The sequence below is a fragment of the Carcharhinus amblyrhynchos genome, chromosome 5 (genome assembly GCF_965287045.1).
Source record: "Carcharhinus amblyrhynchos chromosome 5, sCarAmb.v2.hapA, whole genome shotgun sequence".
In the NCBI taxonomy this organism is placed as follows: Eukaryota; Metazoa; Chordata; class Chondrichthyes; order Carcharhiniformes; family Carcharhinidae; genus Carcharhinus; species Carcharhinus amblyrhynchos.
This window is the reverse complement of record NC_137328.1, coordinates 67,501,754-67,520,863: the sequence shown is the minus strand read 5'-3', so window position 1 is coordinate 67,520,863 and position 19,110 is coordinate 67,501,754. Positions and strand designations below refer to the sequence as shown.

At 43.3% G+C, this 19,110-nt stretch overlaps 1 protein-coding gene across 2 annotated transcripts in view; it reads left to right on the top strand.

The window, feature by feature from the left end:
• LOC145343089 (sorting nexin-24-like) overlaps positions 1–19,110 on the top strand; it is a 147,788-nt gene that overhangs the window by 58,318 nt on the left and 70,360 nt on the right. The window lies entirely within an intron of this gene.

Here is a 19,110-nt window from a genome sequence, read left to right as displayed (position 1 = left end):
TATAGGGACCAACATTGCATGCAGTACTCGAGATGTGGCCTCATCAATTCCCTACCCTATAAAATAGCAGCAAAATTATCTTATCTATATATTCTCCCCTGCCCTTGTAATAAAGACCAATATATTGGCTGAAATTCTCCCCAGAAAAGTTTAAGTGCTGAATTTGTGTAAAAACTGGAGTAAATCCCGCCTTTTTTTTTCAGCAGGGTTTTCAAAATGAATCTCCCACATTCTGTACATCAGACAGCATGAATTGTGCTAAAAATTGTGGGTGGGGCCTATTTCCGCTGGAGTGACCAGCAGCGTAGCGCTGAGTGGGCCACTGCACATGTGCCGATCTGTCAGTGCCTTCCAATCCAGGCAGCCAAGCTGGCACTGCCCAGGGGGACCCCTCCCTTATCTCCGACCTCCTGGGGCACCTTCATGATCCACCTTCACTACAACAGAGTCAGGCCACCAGCTTCTTGCTAGTGGGGAACTGTTGTAAACCTCGCTGGAGTGAAACACTCCTGACGAGAGGGGAGACATTAATGGGCCTGGGGACTTCAATCCCAGGCCTGCTAAAATATGTAAATTGCTATTTGAATAATTTATTCAGCTCTGCACCAATTTATGGTGCAGAATTGATGTTGCTGGAAATCCAGTGGCCAGACACGCGTGGAGCCCAGTGGGATGCCCGCTACACAGCCTCCGCTGACGTCTCCCAAGCACTCCCAGTATTGTTTTCAGAATTGGTTGTTTTATCTGCATGTTAACTTCTGGGGTAAAAGGTCACCCAAATCCATTGAAACCAATATTTAATCATTTCTAATAATTAAAAAAACAAAATTAATGTAGCTGGTTTTCAATAGCCTAAAAAGTCCATATGTAAGACTGGTAGTGATTTGCCATAGTCCATAAAGAACATATAAGCACCATGCCCACTGGAGAGTGATGTTTGGGCACCACTATGCAAAAATGGGGCACAGTAAGGAGGTAAGTGTTTATGAATGATCACAGCTGATGCAGGGATTGAACCCTTTTCATTGACATCATTTTACATCACACTCTAGCCCATTGAGCGAATTGTTTATTGGTAATATGGAACAGTAAAATGCCACTTTACTGCTGAAAGAAAGTTAACTTTCAGTCATTAGGGTGTAACCATTATGAAGAATACTCTCTGTAAAATTAATGTAATTTTCAGGTGGAGAAATGAAGAATTTTGCATCCGGATGTTTAAAAAAATTGTACAAGAGCTTCCTGAGTTTTCAAATTGCCGACTTCATCAAGGTTATCATCAAAGGCTGAAGTTATCTTCCTTTTATTATCCCTGAATCAAACCTAGCTATGAAGCAGAAAATATTGTGCTCCATTATTCAGTTTGTAAGCAGTGAAAGGACATTTGGTTTACAGTTATAATGTACTTCCTTGGTTTAAAAAATTCTTTTGCCTTGAATAATCAATAATCCCATTTCGTGCATGGTGAGGGAAAATAAGATTGTGGCGCTATTCCAGTGCTTTGTTCAATATGTTGTTTGCACAAAAAGATCATAGACTGAACAGATGATTCACCTGGAAGGTGTCATGGCTCTGTATAATGTATGTACAACATGCAGAATTGTACCCCCACACTTGTGTTGTTGCAATTAGTCTACAGGTGAATGTGCCTTTGGATTCATTCATGCCTGTTGTTTTTTTCCTGACACTATCCGAGGAAATGTTCTCGTATTATAAAATATATTAATTTTACACAAACCTTTTCTGTTAAATTAATGCAAAGACTCCATCTGGTGGTTGCTCTGATTTTATTTATTCAACATTATGTTCCATTTTCCATATTCCAAAGTGATATATACTTGCAATAGCTATTGCTTGTATGTGTGCCAGTTTTGTTGGACATTGAGATGGAAGGTTTGTTGAATATTTCCAGTTGATTTCAACAATCGGTGGGTTCAGTTTCCTTGCTTCAATGTGCCCAGTAATTGTACTTCAGACCATTATCACGATGGCATTGTCAGCAGTTGCAGTTTAAATTTTAAAAAATTAATTTAACACACAAACCTTTTAAGGGAGATTCTGATACTTATCACTTGCTGAAATATTTTAAATAATTGGTACCAATTTTACACCGATGTATTTAGTTATAAGATGGAAATGCAAAGGGGAATATTCCTTCCACAGATATTTGAAATCTTCAAAACAAGGCAAAATACCTGGTGCACCACGGGGTGGGGTGGGTAGATAGTTTGTCCAAGCCACATTTCAGATGGGATTAGGCTTGTGTGTTGGACAAGATTAATTCAGCTTAATACGGACATCAGAGCTAACTGAACATTGGATACAGTTATCAAAGGATTGGTTCTTCTGAAGTTTGCCTGGTATGAACTAAAGCATTTCCACCTAAATTGCAGAAGACTAATTCTAATGTCCCCTTCTGTGGCATGGAGGCCAAAGGGCTCTACTTTGTCACCTTGTAACATGCGTTAGCAGAGGCGAAATCCGCTTGGTATAGTTTTTGGAGTGTTGAGTCTGATGTGCTGTTCCCATTTCACGATAGGGTTAAGAAATTGGAACTACAGGTCTCACAGAAGAGTGTGGTATTTTCTCCAACAGTTATGATTTTAATTTGACTTATTATTGTCACATATATTAGTATACAGTGAAAAGTATTGTCTCTTGCGGATTATACCAATAAAACATTCCGTTCATAGAGAAGGGAAGGAGAGAATGCAGAATGTAGTGTTATAATCAAAGCTAGGGTGTAGAGAAAGATCAACTTAATAAAAGGAGGTTCATTCAAAAATCTGGTGCAGCAGTGAAGAAGCTGTCCTTGAATCGGTTGGTACATTTCCTCAGCCTTCTGTATCCTTTTTCTGATGGAAGAAGGTGGAAGAGAGAATGCCTGAAGTGCGTGGGTCGTTGATTCTGCTGGCTGGTTTTCCGAGACAGTGGGAACTGTAGATGGAGTCAGTGGATGGAAGGCTGGTTTGCATAATGGACTGTGCTTCGTTCAAGACCCTTTGTAGTGTTTTGTGGTCTTGGACACAACAGGAGCCACATCAAGCAGTGATACAACCAAAAAGAATACTTTCTACGGTGCATCTGTAAAAGTTGGTGAGAGTCGTAGTGGACATTTCCTTAGCCTCCATAGTAAGTAGAGGCATTGGTAGGTTTTTTAACTATAGCATCGCCATGGAGGGACCAGGACTGTTGGTGATCTGGATACCTAGAAACTTGGAGCACTCAACCATTTCCACTTCATTTGTTGATGCAGACAAGGGCATACCCCCCACTACACTTCCTGAAGTTGATGACTATCTCCTTTGTTTTGTTGATGTTGAGAGAGAGAGAGGGAGATTAAATAGAAAAGGAAAGGCTGATAGCATCCATTCTTTCCATTCCATAACATTTGAAATACCATTGAGGTATCTTCTGCTTGGAAAGAATAACTCAGGAAAAAATGTATCCAGAAATCCTCCGTTGCTAATTTACAGAATTGAGCCCCTGCTTTTGTACTAATTTCTTGTTATGAAATTTGAGAAGTGGCAGTAACCCTGTTATTGGAAGGGACAAGGGATGTCACTGCTGGGTCTGACTGTATACTGCAATAGTGTTGGCCTGAAAAACTGTCAAAGATTGTGTTTCAGTGGTCCAATCAATTGCAATAGCCTTTTAAAAACTTATTTTAACCAACCCAGCAACGTTGGAGTTGGAGATAGACATTGGCTTCTTGTGTGTCCATTGTTGACGCAAGTAAGAGAAAAATACTTTGATTTATTATGCTTTAATAGCATTTTTAATCTGGGTGTATTCTGGGTCTTAGCTTCACAACCTACAAAATTTGGGATGGGAGCAAAAACAGAACAAGGATTTTGTTTTGAAATCTCCCACTCCTCCAAATTAAAAACCATGCCCTCTTAGGTAACTGAATCAGTGTATCTTGTTTCTGAATATCTTGGTCACAGCCTTTGGAATTCAGTAAATGTCTTCATGGTATTGTCTTTTTTTTAAACAGGAACAGTAAGCTGACTTTCCTTTGCCAGTTTCCTACAAATACTTCATCTTAATGTTGTTATTCTCTGGCACAAATCCATTTCGAGCTACCAATTCTCTCTTTGCTTTAGATAAGATGAATTCCAACGACAGGATCAGCTTGCTTTGTATAATCTCCAATACAATCTTCATAACCTGTCTGACAAAAGACATTTGAATGTCTATTATTGCATTTCTGGACCTTTCAGTCACAGATTTCAGACCTCATGCAATGCCCTTTCTTGCCTTCAAGTGAAAGTTGATGATCTCCAAAGCAGTTGGTGAACTACTGATACTCAGACTGGGTTTTACAGGGGATGGATGACCCTACTCTTTAGGAAAAAAAATCTATGCTGACCAGAAACCCAGCTGTCCTTCAGTGATAACATGCTGGAGGCAGCCTTAACTGTATCAGAGTGGAATTTTCACCACTATCACCGCACACACAGAATCAGCCCTTAAGTGTCCATTTAAGGCCCTCTAAATAAACCCAGGAGTGGGTGACTGCCTGACTCGTTACCCATCCTCTGTAACATGGCAGACAGGTCAAGATGGGCAGCAAGGTGGTGGGCAGCTGGTGGAATGTGAATTCAATTAATCAAATCTAGAATTGAAAGCTAGTCTCAGTAATAGTGATCATGAAACCATCATTGATTGCCATCCATGCCTCATTTAGCCTACATGTGACTCCAGACCCACAGCAACATGATTAACTCTCAATTTCCTTGCCATATGTTTTGTGGAATTATCTTAAACTTTTCTTGCCATGTAAATTCAGCAGTAATCAAAAATGTTCTGCATGAATAATACAGTATTATTTTCACTTCTAATTGTCACAATTGCTCTTTTAAGCATATCTACTTTTCAAAGGAGAACTGCAGTTTAATAATTGCCAGCCACTTGCTTACCGGGTCTGTAATGTAGTAACTCATCCCGAAGTGTTTCAGAGGGAGGAGCAGGAATGGAAGGAAATTGAAAAACGTGGTTGGTTTGTAAGGATGCTTTTGAAGCTGTGGGGATTTGTTAAAGCAGAGGGTTTTAGAAGGATGTCCTGGTAAAGGGGTTTAATGGTTTTGAATAAAACTAGATGTTTCCTTTCTCCTGTTACCTCAGTCCCATCACCAATATACAATGAAGGTGAAAGAGAAAAGGACTACAGCATCGGCTGCAGAAGTTATTGCATTAATGTCTGAAACTTTAAATGGTAATGGTTAATGTTCTTGTCAGGCTTTATTTCAATCTTAGCAGAATACTTGGGCAGAAAGCTGTGTAACACATGTTAATAACCACTGCAGTGTTTTTAGATTTGCTGCAGGTACAGATTGGAATTGCTTGCCTTCTGCAGTGGGCTCCAGACGAGTGTCTGCTTTTAACAAAAAAATACACTTGGATAACTAACCCTGTTGGACATTCCTTTGTTTTACACTTGGGGTTAAGAGAATGGCTCTTCCTGATTGGACTCTTTGACACACTGCTTGTTTTCTGCATTTAACATCTATGTCACTGTCACATATCTCGCATGTGTCTAGGCTGTTAGGAAATTGTGGAATTCTCGACTCATGAAGTTCTTTTTGTTACACTGTTATCAGTAATAAGTTATAGGAGCACAACTGGCACATGACTTTTTAACACTGCTTCAGAGAGCTTTCAAAAGTCAAAAAAATTATTAGCCTCCACATATTAGCCTCTTCACTGTTTCTGCCACAACCAGCACTAAACAGAACACATCTTCAACTCTGCTCCCCTGCCTGTACTTTGAAGGGAATGTTCCCTCTGTGACACTCTAGTCTCCTCTTCAGTCACCCTCAATAACTTGTCCCCTTTCCCTGGCACCTTCCCCTGCAACCACTGGAGAAGAAACATCTGTCCTTTTACTACATTTCCTATCATCCAAGATTCCAAACACTCATTCCAAGTGAAGCATTAATTTACTTGTACTTTCAATTTGGTCATAACTGTATTCACTGCTCACAGTGTGGTCTCCTCCATACAGGGGTGACCACACACATATTCTGCAAAGTGATTACACAATTTCTGTACTCAAATGTGACCCTGAGCTTTCAGTTGCTTATTTTAATTTGCCACCATAATTCAGCACACTTAGATTTCTGTCTCGCCCTGTTCTGTCCTCAGCCTGTTGCAATGCTCCAGTGAAGCTCAATGCAAGCACCTTGGGGGAATTTTCCCATCCCACTCACCCACAGGAGTCGTAGCATGCAAAGGCCTGTTGACCATGGGTGGGATTTTCTGGTTTTGGGGCAAGCACAGTTGTAAAATCCCACCCCTTGTCTTTGGATGAGGCACTTTTAGAATGTTCTGGGCTTGAATTGAATTCAATAGTTGCAGACCATGAACACTTCTCCATTTTGTGTTTGTTTTCACAATATCCTGATTTGAATCTTTTGATTTCAGAGCTACGATTATCACCCCATTTAACTTTTGTTCCATGACATTTTTATGGAATATTTCCTGTCCTCTATCCTAATCTTCTCTTTTATTGTTTCTCCCCCTCTCCTTTCAATGCATTAAACCTGTCACCTTTCAAATTCCATTAATTTCTGAATAAGTCATAGTTGACTCAAAACATTAACTCTGTTCCTCCCTCCACAGATGCTGCCAGATCTACTAAATATTTCCAACACTTCCTGTTTTTATTTTGGCTTTTCAGCATCTAGGGTGTTCTGCTTTTATCAAAAAAAAATTCAAAATTAGCCTTACAGTGTTCAAATAATTTGCATTAAAAAGTGTGACTTTTGTTTTCTTTCTATGGGAGTAGTTTGGGGATGTTAACATGTAAATTGTGAGCAAGTCTATGCAGTACTGACTAAACTACATAGGGAATTTGTGGCATCTTATTGAAAATAACTAGGGCCAGAATCTTGAGAGGTCAAGGGTGTCTCCCACTCACTGGAACACCAATGAGAAACCTGTGTTGCTTCTCTTGGGCTTGTGACTTGATGGGTTTTCCCCGTTGGGCAGTGGTGGGCCTTCACCTGCAATCAAGAAGTCTTGCCCAGCAGCTCTTGTGCTCAGCTGCACCACAGGGGAGACCACGGGCACCAGAGTCCCAGGAATACAGAGTGACCCAGTCCACAAGTAAATAATGTTGGGGGGTGGTTGAGATGAGGGTTGTGGGGAGCAGGCTAACGCTTGCTGCAAGGGCAGACTGTGGCTCTCAGTGGGCTCCCATTTCCTGGAGTATAGTACCTTAATCATGTGCCACCTCTGAAATTACCATTGGTGACCATGCTTTCTGCTGCGTGGGCCCTTAATCTCTGAAATTCTCTCCCTAACCTATACCATTCATTCATCCTTTTTAAGGCTCATTTTAAACCCTACTCCTCACCTGCCCTAATAACTCCTTATGTGGCTCGGTGTCAAATTTTGTTTGATAATATTCCTCTGGGACATTTTACTACGTTAAAGGAAGTATATAAATCAGTTGTTATTGAATAATAATAAATCAGCCAACTGGATCCTGTGCAGAATTTGCTTCCAGTACTAACCTCCCCCATCTATACAGAGGATAGTCCAACAAGCAGCAGCTTGGATTACATTTAGTTTAGTTGCACTGAAGATTGGGAATAATAACTTGGGCAAAAGAGAATGGGAAATAAGCTATTATCAATTGATTACCATCTCCATTTTAGGATTTTTAAAATAAGCATATTGATTTACTGGGTTTTTTAACAAAAATTGTGATTTTTTTTTCAAAAAAGAATACATGTCCGTGTATTAAGATACTTTAGATAAATTGATAAAATATGCAGTACTGTGCAGTGAGGGTACAACCCCATTACCTATCTACATACTGGCAGAATCCAAGATGCCTTAACCTTTCCCCAAGTCATGCATGAAATGTCAGCTGAAGGCCCTCAGGTATAAGTTAGAGACTAAAATGTACAGCAAGATGGTATGAATCACTGTCGCTCTAAAATGTAGCATCAGCAATTCCAAACCCCTTCTACCTGGACATGTAAAAGGGGAAAAAAGCTGTTCCAAGAGGTATTGATTTTTTTTTTTACGAACGAAGAGACTTTCTCTGGTTACATGATACATCATAATCAGGTAATTTGTACTCGTGTTTCAACAGCTTCAATGCTACACAAAAAAATGTTGACTTGCAAAAAAGTGCAGAATACTTCAGATATTGAGATTTTAATGAAAAAAAACTCTTCGAAAAGATCAAATGTTAGCTATTTTTATTTTGCAATGTCTTTGAGTATTCCAATCGTTCAGCAATGACCTCTTGCACCCCACGCCCCCTCCTACGATTATAAGATATGATTAGAAGCAATGTGCCCATAAAGTCATTCTGTGAAGTGAATTGGCCTTAATGCTTTGCAGAAAATTTACACTTCCCAATCAAAAATCAATAGGATCTTGACTCCACGTACTACAGAGATCCTAAATAGTGCCAAGAAAAGCCAATTAAATAGAAAGACGGCCTCCGTGAGACAGTAAAACAAATCTAAAATACCTCATAACAGGAGGGTACTGTATAACTAAAGCAGCACCCACATGGAAAGTGTACCCTCCAGTCGTTTAGTGCTTAAGTAAAATATCATTTTCCACCATGGATCAATGTAATTCCCCCAGCCACGTTGAATTAGAGACACAGCAGAATTTTCCTTTTATATTTTTGAAACGAAATGTTGTGGTAGGTGGGTTCTATGGTGCATTTCCTGTTGGGTGATGGTTGACCAATTGCACACTCAGATTATGCACAAGCGAGTATTGCCCCGAATCACATGGTGGGCCAAGAACTGGTCCATCTGCCCTGTCTTTCCCTAATGGAGTCGACAGACTGGGTGCCATATTTAAACACCACCCACATGCTCACATTTGCTCTCTCCAACCCAGCTATATCAAGGAGGTATTTCCAGACGCTCAAGCGAATAATGACTCTCTTGAGGCCCTCATCAATGGAGTCTGCCAACACTGGGATGTGCTTTACACTAGAGATGGTTCTAGGAATCCCACAAGCCTCATATTGCCGGCCTAGGAGATGGATGCAAGGGAGGTCAGCTCGTTGGGCATCCACCAAGAAATGCCATCCAATGCAGGAGGATGAATAATCTCATCTGCTCCACCAGGGTAAGTCAACCTTCAGTTTATTCCAATCTCTCTCACATGATGGCATCAAGCAGTGTTACACTACTCAGTGTAATCTCTCACAATTGTCACAGATACTTTAAATATCACCAGCATCTCATCTATCATGCTGCCCAAACTCCATCCTCAGCCCTTACTGGGAAGGACTCAGCACACAGCAGGCCTGCATGCTTCCCAACCTTTGCTCCATCTTGCCACGTCAAATCCCATCCTTTTGTCTTCATGCAGGCAAACTTGCCCTCAAAGAGTGGGAGATCCCAGATAGGAAAAGGGAGGACTGACATCTTGGAGCTGACCAAATTCGAGAAGGATGCCGCTGAGTTGGTGGGTGAGGCAGAGATCAGTCTCATGGAGAAAGTGAGATTGGCCTCTCCCAGTCAGCCAGTATGGATGAGCCTTCCATGAGTTGATCACTTCCTGATAATCACAGTGAGTGATACGCAATGTTGCATTCCGCCTGCTTATGAACTAACTCTATCTCCTCTTTCTTACAGGCAGCAGCAGATCCAGATAGACCTCCAGCTCCACCATAACTTCCAGATCCCAGGCCACCGCAGGGGAGGAAGCTGAGGAGCCACTGGAAGAAGCCCTAACACTGCATTCACCTACACCCTGCATCAGCTCACAGATACTCTCCATGGTTATAGGATAGGCTTGGGGTCAACTCTGGAGAACATCCCATTGACACATCTCTACAGCAGTTTGAGGCAGTGACAGCCCAGGTCTCTGGCACTGAGAACTGCTGGAGATTAGGCACCTGCTGAGTCCAGATCCGATGATGAGCCTGTGGGAAAAAGCCGTGTCACAAAAGCTGGAAATACAGGTAATGAAAAATCAGGTAGAGTTGCCAGAGGTAGTCAACAGACTAAAGTGAATGACAGAGGAGTCTGTCTATATTCCCTTGGAAGAGTCCCACTCGCAAGAGCATTTTGAATAGCCCCCTCTGTATTACATATTCCCACTGTTGAAGGCTGCAGATGTCTCTCCAAACTCTAACCATTTCATCTGCAGCCCATGAACGAAGCCTGAAAGACCATGACCATAGCCTGCACGTCAAGACCACGATCTGCACAGCAAACTGCACCTTATCCTAATTGAGCGCACTGGCCTTGCCCTTCCCTGGAACAGGACTATGATGTGCGTAGCATGGCCCCCAAGCCCCAGGGCTCTCTTTAATCTCTCTCCCTGACTATGGGGTGCACGAGATCTAGGGCTGCCTTTAATCTCTGAGCCCGACCTCGCAGCACCAGGCCAGGGACTATGATTGATTTCCAATGAACTCTCCCGATTCTCCTTTTTATTGAGTGCCCCTCACCATGAACCTTTGTGCAGTCTGTCCCTCGTGCAAGCTTTTCCCCTCCCTTACTTCCATGAGTTTCTGTGTAACCGGTCCCGCTTGTGCCACATTTAACACAATCCTCCTCATATTCTGCAGTATGCATGTATCTCCTCCCACTCATTCGATACAATTCCCATCCACCACCTCTATCGGCATTCTCATTTTCCATGTTGGGCTCCAGTTTGCCACTGTTCAGTCTCTGCCTACCATAGTCTCCCCCCAGCCTCTCCAACCACACCATTGCCCATTATCACCCACGTTACCGTCTTCCTTCTCTTTCCCCTCCCTCCCGACCTAGTCACAATACTGGCCTTTGCGTCTATGCAGTCCTTCCTGGGCCCCTCAGATGATACCCTCCCAGTGAACAAACCAGATCCACATTCTCCAGTGTGACATCTCACTGGTATTGGTGAGCATCTGGAGGAGCACTGTTGCAGATAGACCTTGATATACTTGCCTCAAAGTCACGAATGATGGGAGAGCTAGCAACTGCTCGTAGAGTTGTAGGCTGGAATTTTACCATCTTGTCCTCCCCGGAATCAAAGTGGGCAAGGCTCGCAGAACAGCATTCTGCATTGGCCTTGGGTGGGATCTTACAAGCCTCAGGCAGGTGAGCCAGTACAATTCTGGCAATAGAGTCATAGGTTTACAGCATGGAAACAGGCCTTTCGATCCAACTCGTCCATGCCAGCCTTTTTTAAGCACCTAAGCTAGCCCCAATTGCCTGTGTTTAGCCCATACCCCTCTATACCAATCTCACCCATTTAACTGTCAATGCTTTTTAAAAGACAAAATTGTACCCGCCTCTATTACTACCTCTGGCAGCTCGCTCCGGATCTCAACGCCCTGAAAAAATTGCCTCTCTCGACCGTTTTGTATCACTCTAGTTTTAGACTCCTCTCCTTTGGGAAATGAGGTTGGCTATCTAACTGATCTATGCCCCTAATTATCTTATAGGGTTCAAAAAGATCACCCCCAAGTCTCCTACACTCCAGGGAAAAGTGTTCCAGTCTATCCAGCATCTCTCTATAACTCAAACTATGAAGTGCCAGTGGCATCCTAGTAAATCTTTTCTGCAATCTTTCTAGTTTAATAATATCCGTTCTATAATAAGGTAACTAGAGCTATATACAATATCCCAAGTGTAGCCTTACCACTGTCTTGTACAACTTCAACAAGATGTCCCAACTCCTGTATTCAGTGTTCTGACCAATGAAACCAAGCATGCCGAATACCTCCTTCACTGCCCTGTCCACTTGTGACTCTACTTTTAAGGAGCTATGAACTTAAGAACATAAGAAATAGGAGCAGGAGTAGGCCATCTAGCCCTTCAAGCCTGCCCCACCATTCAATAAGATCATGGCTGATCTGAAGTGGATCAGTTCTACTTTCCCGCTTTCTCCCCATAACCCTTAATTCCCTTGTCTGTCAAAAACCTATCTACCCATGACTTAAATATATTTAGCGAGGCAGCCTCCACCACTTCAACGGGCAGAGAATTCCAGAGATTCACCACCCTTTGAGTGAAGAAGTTCCTCCTCAACTCCGTTCTAAACCGCTTTCCCCCCCCCCCCCCCCCCCCCAATCTTGAGGCTGTGTCCTGCTGTCCTTTCTGAGCGGGAAGAATCTCTCTACCTCTACCCTATCCATCCCTTTCATTATCTTATACGTCTCTATAAGATCCCCCCTCAGCCTTCTAAACTCCAACGAGTACAGACCCAGTCTATTTATTCTCTCTTCATAGTCCAACCCCCTCATCTCCGGTATCAGCCTAGTGAACCTCCTCTGCACTCCCTCCAAGGCCAATATATCCTTCCTCAAGTGCGGCAACCAAAACTGCACACAGTACTCCAGCTGCGGCCTCACCAGTGCCCTGTACAGTTGCAGCAAGACCTCCCTGCTTTTATATTCTGTCCCCCGCGCTATAAAGACCAGCATTCCATTTGCCTTCTTGATCACCTGCAGACTGGGTTTTTGCACAAGGACCCCCAGATCCCTCTGCACCGTAACATGCTGCAGCTTTTCTCCCTTTAAATGGTAATCCTTCCTACTATTATTTCTGCCAAAGTGGATAACCTCACACTTGCTAACATTGTACTCCATCTGCCAGGTCCTCACCCACTCGCTCAGCCTATCCAGATCCCTCTGCAGACTTTCCACACCCTCCACACAATTTGCTTTTCCACTCATCTTTGTGTCATCAGCAAATTTCGTTACCCTACACTCAGCCCCCTCCTCCAGATCATCTATATAAATGGTAAATAGCTGAGGCCCCAGCACCGACCCCTGCGGCACCCCACTAGTCACCAACCGCCAATCAGAATAGCACCCATTGATACCAACTCTCTGCCTCCTATTAGACAGCCAATCCCCTATCCACGCTAACACCTTACCCCCAACTCCATGCCCCTTAACCTTCTGAAGCAACCTTTTGTGAGGCACCTTATCAAACGCCTTTTGAAAATCGAGAAACACCACATCCACCGGTTCCCCTCTGTCTACTGCACTAGTCACATCCTCATAGAAATCCAATAAATTCATCAAACACGACTTCCCCTTAACGAATCTGTGTTGCATCTGCTCTATCAAACCATTCTTTTCTAGGTGCCTCGCCACTTCTTTGATGACGGATTCAAGCATTTTTCCAACTACAGACGTTAAACTAACCGGCCTATAATTCCCTGCCTTTTGCCTGCTACCTTTTTTAAACAGCGGTGTAACATTAGCGGTTTTCCAATCTTCCGGCACTTCCCCAGAATCCAGCGAAGTTTAGTAAATAATCACTAAGACATCCACTATCACCTCTGCCATTTCCTTCAGAACCCTGGGATGCATTCCATCCGGTTCTGGGGACTTGTCCACCATCAGTCCTGTTAGTCTATCAAGCACTACCTCTCTAGTGACAGTAATCTCATTCAGGCCCTCAACTCTACCATCCTTCTATCTTTAATATCTGGCAAACTATTCGCGTCCTCCTCCATGAAGACCGAGGCAAAAAACTTATTTAAGGCCTCCGCCATTTCCTCATCTCCCACCACTAAATCCCCCCCCCCTCATCCTCTAAGGGACCAATATTCACTGTAGCCAGCCTCCTCCTCTTTATATATTTGTAAAAACTCTTACTGTCCTTTTTTATATTTAGTGCTAGTTTAGCTTCATAGTCTATCCTTCCTTTCTTTATCAACTTCTTAGTCATTCTTTGTTGATTTTTAAACCTCTCCCAATCTCTACTCGCCCACTACTTTTTGCCACTCTAAACGCATCAGCTTTTAATTTAATACTCTCCTTTATTTCCTTTGATAACCACGGCTGGTTATCCCTTCTCCTACATTCCTTCTTTACCATTGGAATATATTTCTGCTGAGCACCGAAAAAGATCTCCTTAAAGATCCTCCACTGTTCCTCAGCAGTCCTACCGACCAATCTGCGCCCCCAATCTACATTTGCCAATTCCTCTCTCATCCTATTGTACTACCCTCTGTTCAAACAGAGGACACAGGTTTGGGACCCTACTTCCTCATCCTCCATCTGCATCAAAAACTCAACCATACAATGATCGCTCGTCCCAAGAGGATCCCTAATTCTTCCTGCCTCGTTACACAACACCAGATCTAAGATAGCTCGCTCCCTCGTTGGTTCCGTCGCACACTGTTCAAGGAAACTATCCCGACAGCATTCCAAGAACTCTTCCTCAATCCCACCGTGTCCAACTTGGGTCAACCAGTCAATATGCAGATTGAAATCCCCCATAATTATCGCCACTCCATTTCTGCACACATCATTTATTTGCTTGTTTATAGCCCGCCCAACCTCCAGGTTATTATTTGGGGGCCTATAGACCACACCCACCAATGCCTTCCTCCCTTTACTGTACCTTATCTCCACCCACAATGATTCCACGTTCTGCTCTTTGGAGCCAATATCTTCCCTTATTACTGCCCTGATATTATCCTTAATCAGCAGAGCTACCCCACCCCCTTTTTCCTCCCGTCTATCCTTTCTAAACACTTGGTACCCCTGGACATCCTCTGTACCCCTCTGTTCTAACTCTCCCCAACACCTATCATTAACTGAGTAAGTTCTGCCCTGGCTCGATCTACCAAAATGCATTACCTTACATTTATCGAAATTAAACTCTATCTGCCATTCATCAGCCCACTGGCCCAATTGATCAAGATCATGTTGCAATCCTAGATAACTACCTTTACTGTCCACTATGCTACCAATCTTAGTATCACCTGCAAGTTTACTAACCATGCCTCAAACTCTCATCCAAATCATTGACATAAATGACAAAAAACAGTGGACCCAACACCAATCCCTGAGGCATACCACTGATCACAGGCCTCCAGTTTAAAAAACAACCCTATGCATCCAACTTCTGGCTTCCGTCATCAAGCCAATTTTATATCCATTTAGATACCTCCCACTCGATGCCAAGAGATTTAACCTTGTGCAACAATCTACCATACCTTTGTCAAAGGCCTTGCTAAAATCCATGCAGACAACATCACTTATTTACAACATGACTTAGACCGATCTAATTTCCTGCTGGTGTGACATTAGATTGAGAAATGGAACGTGATTCTGACCATTCATGACAGGGCAATTCATACAAATGGCGTTTCTGATGTGTATCACCAGGGAAACCCGACCCAGTTTTGGTGAGGGGGAAAATGGTTTTCTGTTGGTGGGAAACTGATTTTTGACCCCTGTCCAAATTTTCTGCTCCTGTCCACCATGAAACCTTCCACTGGCAGGAGTAGAATATTTCACCCACTGAATCAGGCTTATTTGGGGCACACAAACCATTCAGCCCATCAAATGCATCTATGCCAGCTGCTGCAGACCAGTTACTTGATTTGATTTATTATTGTCACATGTATAGTACACAGTGAAAAGTATTGTTTCTTGCATACTATACAAAGCGTACCATTCATAGAGAAGGAAATGAAAGTGCAGAATGCAGTGCTACAGTCATAGGTAGGTTGTTTAGAAAGATCGACTTAGTGCAAGATATGTCCATTCGAATGTCTGACAGCAGTAGGGAAGAAACTATTCTCGAGTCGGTTTGTACGTGACTCAGACTTTTGCACCTTTTTCCCAACGGAAGGTGCGTGGAGTCCTTAATTATGCTGACTGCTTTGCTGAGGCAGTGGGTAGTGTAGAGCCAATGGATGGGAGGCTGGTTTGTGTGATGGATAGTGCTACGTTCACGATCTTTTGTAGTTTCATGTCGTCTTGAGCAGAGCAGGAGCCGTAGAATGATTTCTATAGTGCATCTGTAAAAGTTGGTGAGAGTCATAACTGACATGCCAAATTTCTGTAGTCTTCAGAGAAAGTAGAGGCATTGGTGGGCTTTCTTAACTATAGTATTGGATTGGGGGGGAAGGTTGTTGGCGATCTGGACACCTAAAAACTTGAAGGTCTCAACCTTTTCTACTTTGTCCCGGTTGATGTAGACAGGGGCACGTTCTCCTCTATGCTTCCTGAAGTCAATGACAATCTCCTTCGTCTTGTTGACATTGAAGGAGAGATTATTGTTGCCACACCAGTTCACAGATTCTCTATCTCATTCCTGTACTCTGTTTTGTCATTGTTGGGATCTGTCCCACTAAGTTGGTGTTGTCAGCAAGCTTGAAAATCGAATTAGAGGGCAATTTGGCCAAACAATCAGTGTGAATTCGGTCATGAACTGGTATGCTTTGTATAGCGCGCAAGAAACAATACTTTTCACTGTATAGTACAGGAGGGGGCTGTGAACACAGCCTTGTGGGGCACCAAAGTTGAGGATGATCGTGGAAGAGGTGTTGTTGCCTATCCTTATTGATTTGTGGGCCTGTGAGTTAGGAAGTTTGGGATCCAGTCATAAAGGGAGGAGCCGAGGCCTAGACCCTGGAGTTTGGAGATGAGTTTCACGGGAATATTGATTGTTGAAGGCTGAGCTGTAGTCAATAAATAGGAGTTTGACATAGGTGTCTTTATTATCTCGATGTTTCAGGGTTGAGCGCAGGACCAGGGAGATGGTGTCTGCTGTAGACCTATTGCAGCGATAGGCAAACTAGTGGATCCAGGAGACTGGAATTTATTTGCGCCATGACTAGCCTTTCGAAATCCCAGCTTGCAGGTGCAGCAGGTGGTCAGGAAGGCGAATGGGATGCTGGCCTTCATCGCGAGGGGGATTGAATATAAAAGTAGGGAGGTCTTGCTATAGCTGTATAGGGCATTGGTGAGGCCGCAGCTGGAGTACTGTGTGCAGTTTTGGGCGCCGTACTTACGCAAGGATATTTTGGCCTTGGAGGGAGTGCAGAGGAGGTTTACTAGGCTGATGCCGGAGTTGAGGGGGTTGAGCTATGAGGAGAGGCTGAATAAATTAGGCTTGTACTCGTTAGAGTTTAGAAGAATGAGGGGAGATCTCATTGAGATGTATAAGATGATGAATGGGATGGATAGGATAGAGGTAGAGAGACTCTTCCCGCTCAGAAAGGATAGTAGGACTAGGGGGCACAGCCTCAAGATAAAGGGGGGGCGGTTTAGATCGGAGTTGAGGAGGAACTTCTTCACTCAAAGGGTGGTGAATCTCTGGAATTCTCTGCCCATTATAGTGGTGGAGGCTACCTCGCTAAATATTTTTAAGACGCGGGTTGATGGGTTTTTGATAAGAGAGGGGATTAAGGGTTATGGGGAGAGGGCGGGAATGTGGAACTGAGCCAAGACAGATCAGCCATGATCTTATTGAATGGCGGGGCAGGCTCGAAGGGCTCCTGTTTCTTATGTTCTTATTATGTTCTTATGTTCACTTCGTGGATTGACCTTCGAGAAAGCTGCTTTGACATCTGCAATGGTGACCCCAGATACAGGTTCTTCTAGGGTGGAGGACCTGCTCTCGCTGATCTCTTGCTCAAAACGGGCATAGAATGCATTGAGCTCATCGGGGAGATGAGCGTTAGAGCTGGCGATTTTACATGCCTTCATCTTGTAGCCTGTTACGTCTTGCAGACCTTGCCTCGCCATAGTTGGCAGGGGCCTGTGTGGCTAGCCTGCAATTCGACCTTGATCTGGTATTGTGTTTTGCCATCTTTGATGGATCTCCTTGATCGTATCTGGCTTTCTTATATAGATCAGGGTCGCCTTACTTGAACACCTCAGACCTGGACTTCAGCAAGTGGTGGATATCCCTGTTCATCCATGGTTTCCGGTTGAGGAACACGCGGATTTGCTTCTTTGGCACACAATCTTCTACACACTTACTAATGAAGTCAGTTACTCATGTTCGTTGCAGAGTTTTTAAATATAGATCAGTCCACTGACTCCAAGTAGCCCCATAGGAGATTGTCTGATTCCTCAGACCAACATTGCATGACTTTCTTTGATGGATTCTCCCGCTTCAGTTTTTGCTTGTAATCCAGGAGTAGGAACACAGCTTTGTGGTCTGATTTGCCAAAGTGTGGGTGGTGATAGAGCAGTGGGCATGTTTGATATTTGTGTAGCAGTAGTCTCAGATGTTTGGACTTCTGCTCAAACACCCATTCTCCTGCATGGTCATCATAGCCCTCCCAAGGTTATTTCCTCCAAGCCCCTATCCAATTTCTTCTGGAAGTTATTGATTATTTCCACAGCCAATACCCTTGTGGGCAATGAGTTCCAGTCAATATATAATTTATTCCCCACCACACACCCCCCACCCCAAAACCATGGTCAGTTCATGTTAATGGTCATTAAACTGTACAATAGCATGTCTTGTCTATATTACATTATCTACAATGGGACAGGTAATACAAAGTGATGGATTTTACAACAGAATCAAAGGGAAATGAGTAACGTAAGTTGAAAACAAGTATGGGGGAAAGATTCTCCCAGAAAAATTCTAACTGTCCAATTCGCTTAAACATTGGAATAAATTTTGCTGTATTTTTCAATGGGAGTTTCAAAATGAATCTCCCACACTCTGTGCACTGCAGAGTGCCTCAGTATGAATCAGGCTGAAATGCAGGTGGAGGGACCTATTCCCACTGGAGAAGCCGGCAGCATAGTACTGAACAGGCTATTGCGCATGCACTGATCTCAGTGCCAAGATCAACGCATGCACAGTGGCCCCACACTATTGGCCTCCTGATCAATCGCAAGCTTCGCAACCTGCATGGCTGGCTGTGTGGCCCTCCAAACCCCCCACGGCCTGACCGCTAGCCCCCCAGATGTGTCCGGGGCAGCTTTGTGCACCGCACCAGCCCCTGGCCCGCCTCAATGTTCCCTCGGAACAGATGACCAAGTTTTGAGGGTGGGGGGTGGAGGAAGAGAGACCAGATAACCAAGTATCATATACTAAACAAAGAACTCTCATTCTCCAAGTAAGTTCTCATTGGGAAATAACCAAATGTAAAGATGCCATTGATAAATTACAGAAGTTTATTTTCAAATTTGGGATGATTTGAACTTCATATTGTAGCATTAGACCATGATTTAAAGTAATTAAACACACTGAAGATGCATATGGTGTTTGAAATAATAACAGCAAAGCATTATATTTTATGTATAATTTAGCATTTCTAATCTTTAAGTGTTTTGCTTTTGCATTTACAGTTACATTCTTTTCAAATTAAAGGTCATTTTTCTATTTCCTGTTCACGTTTTGTATTCAGTTA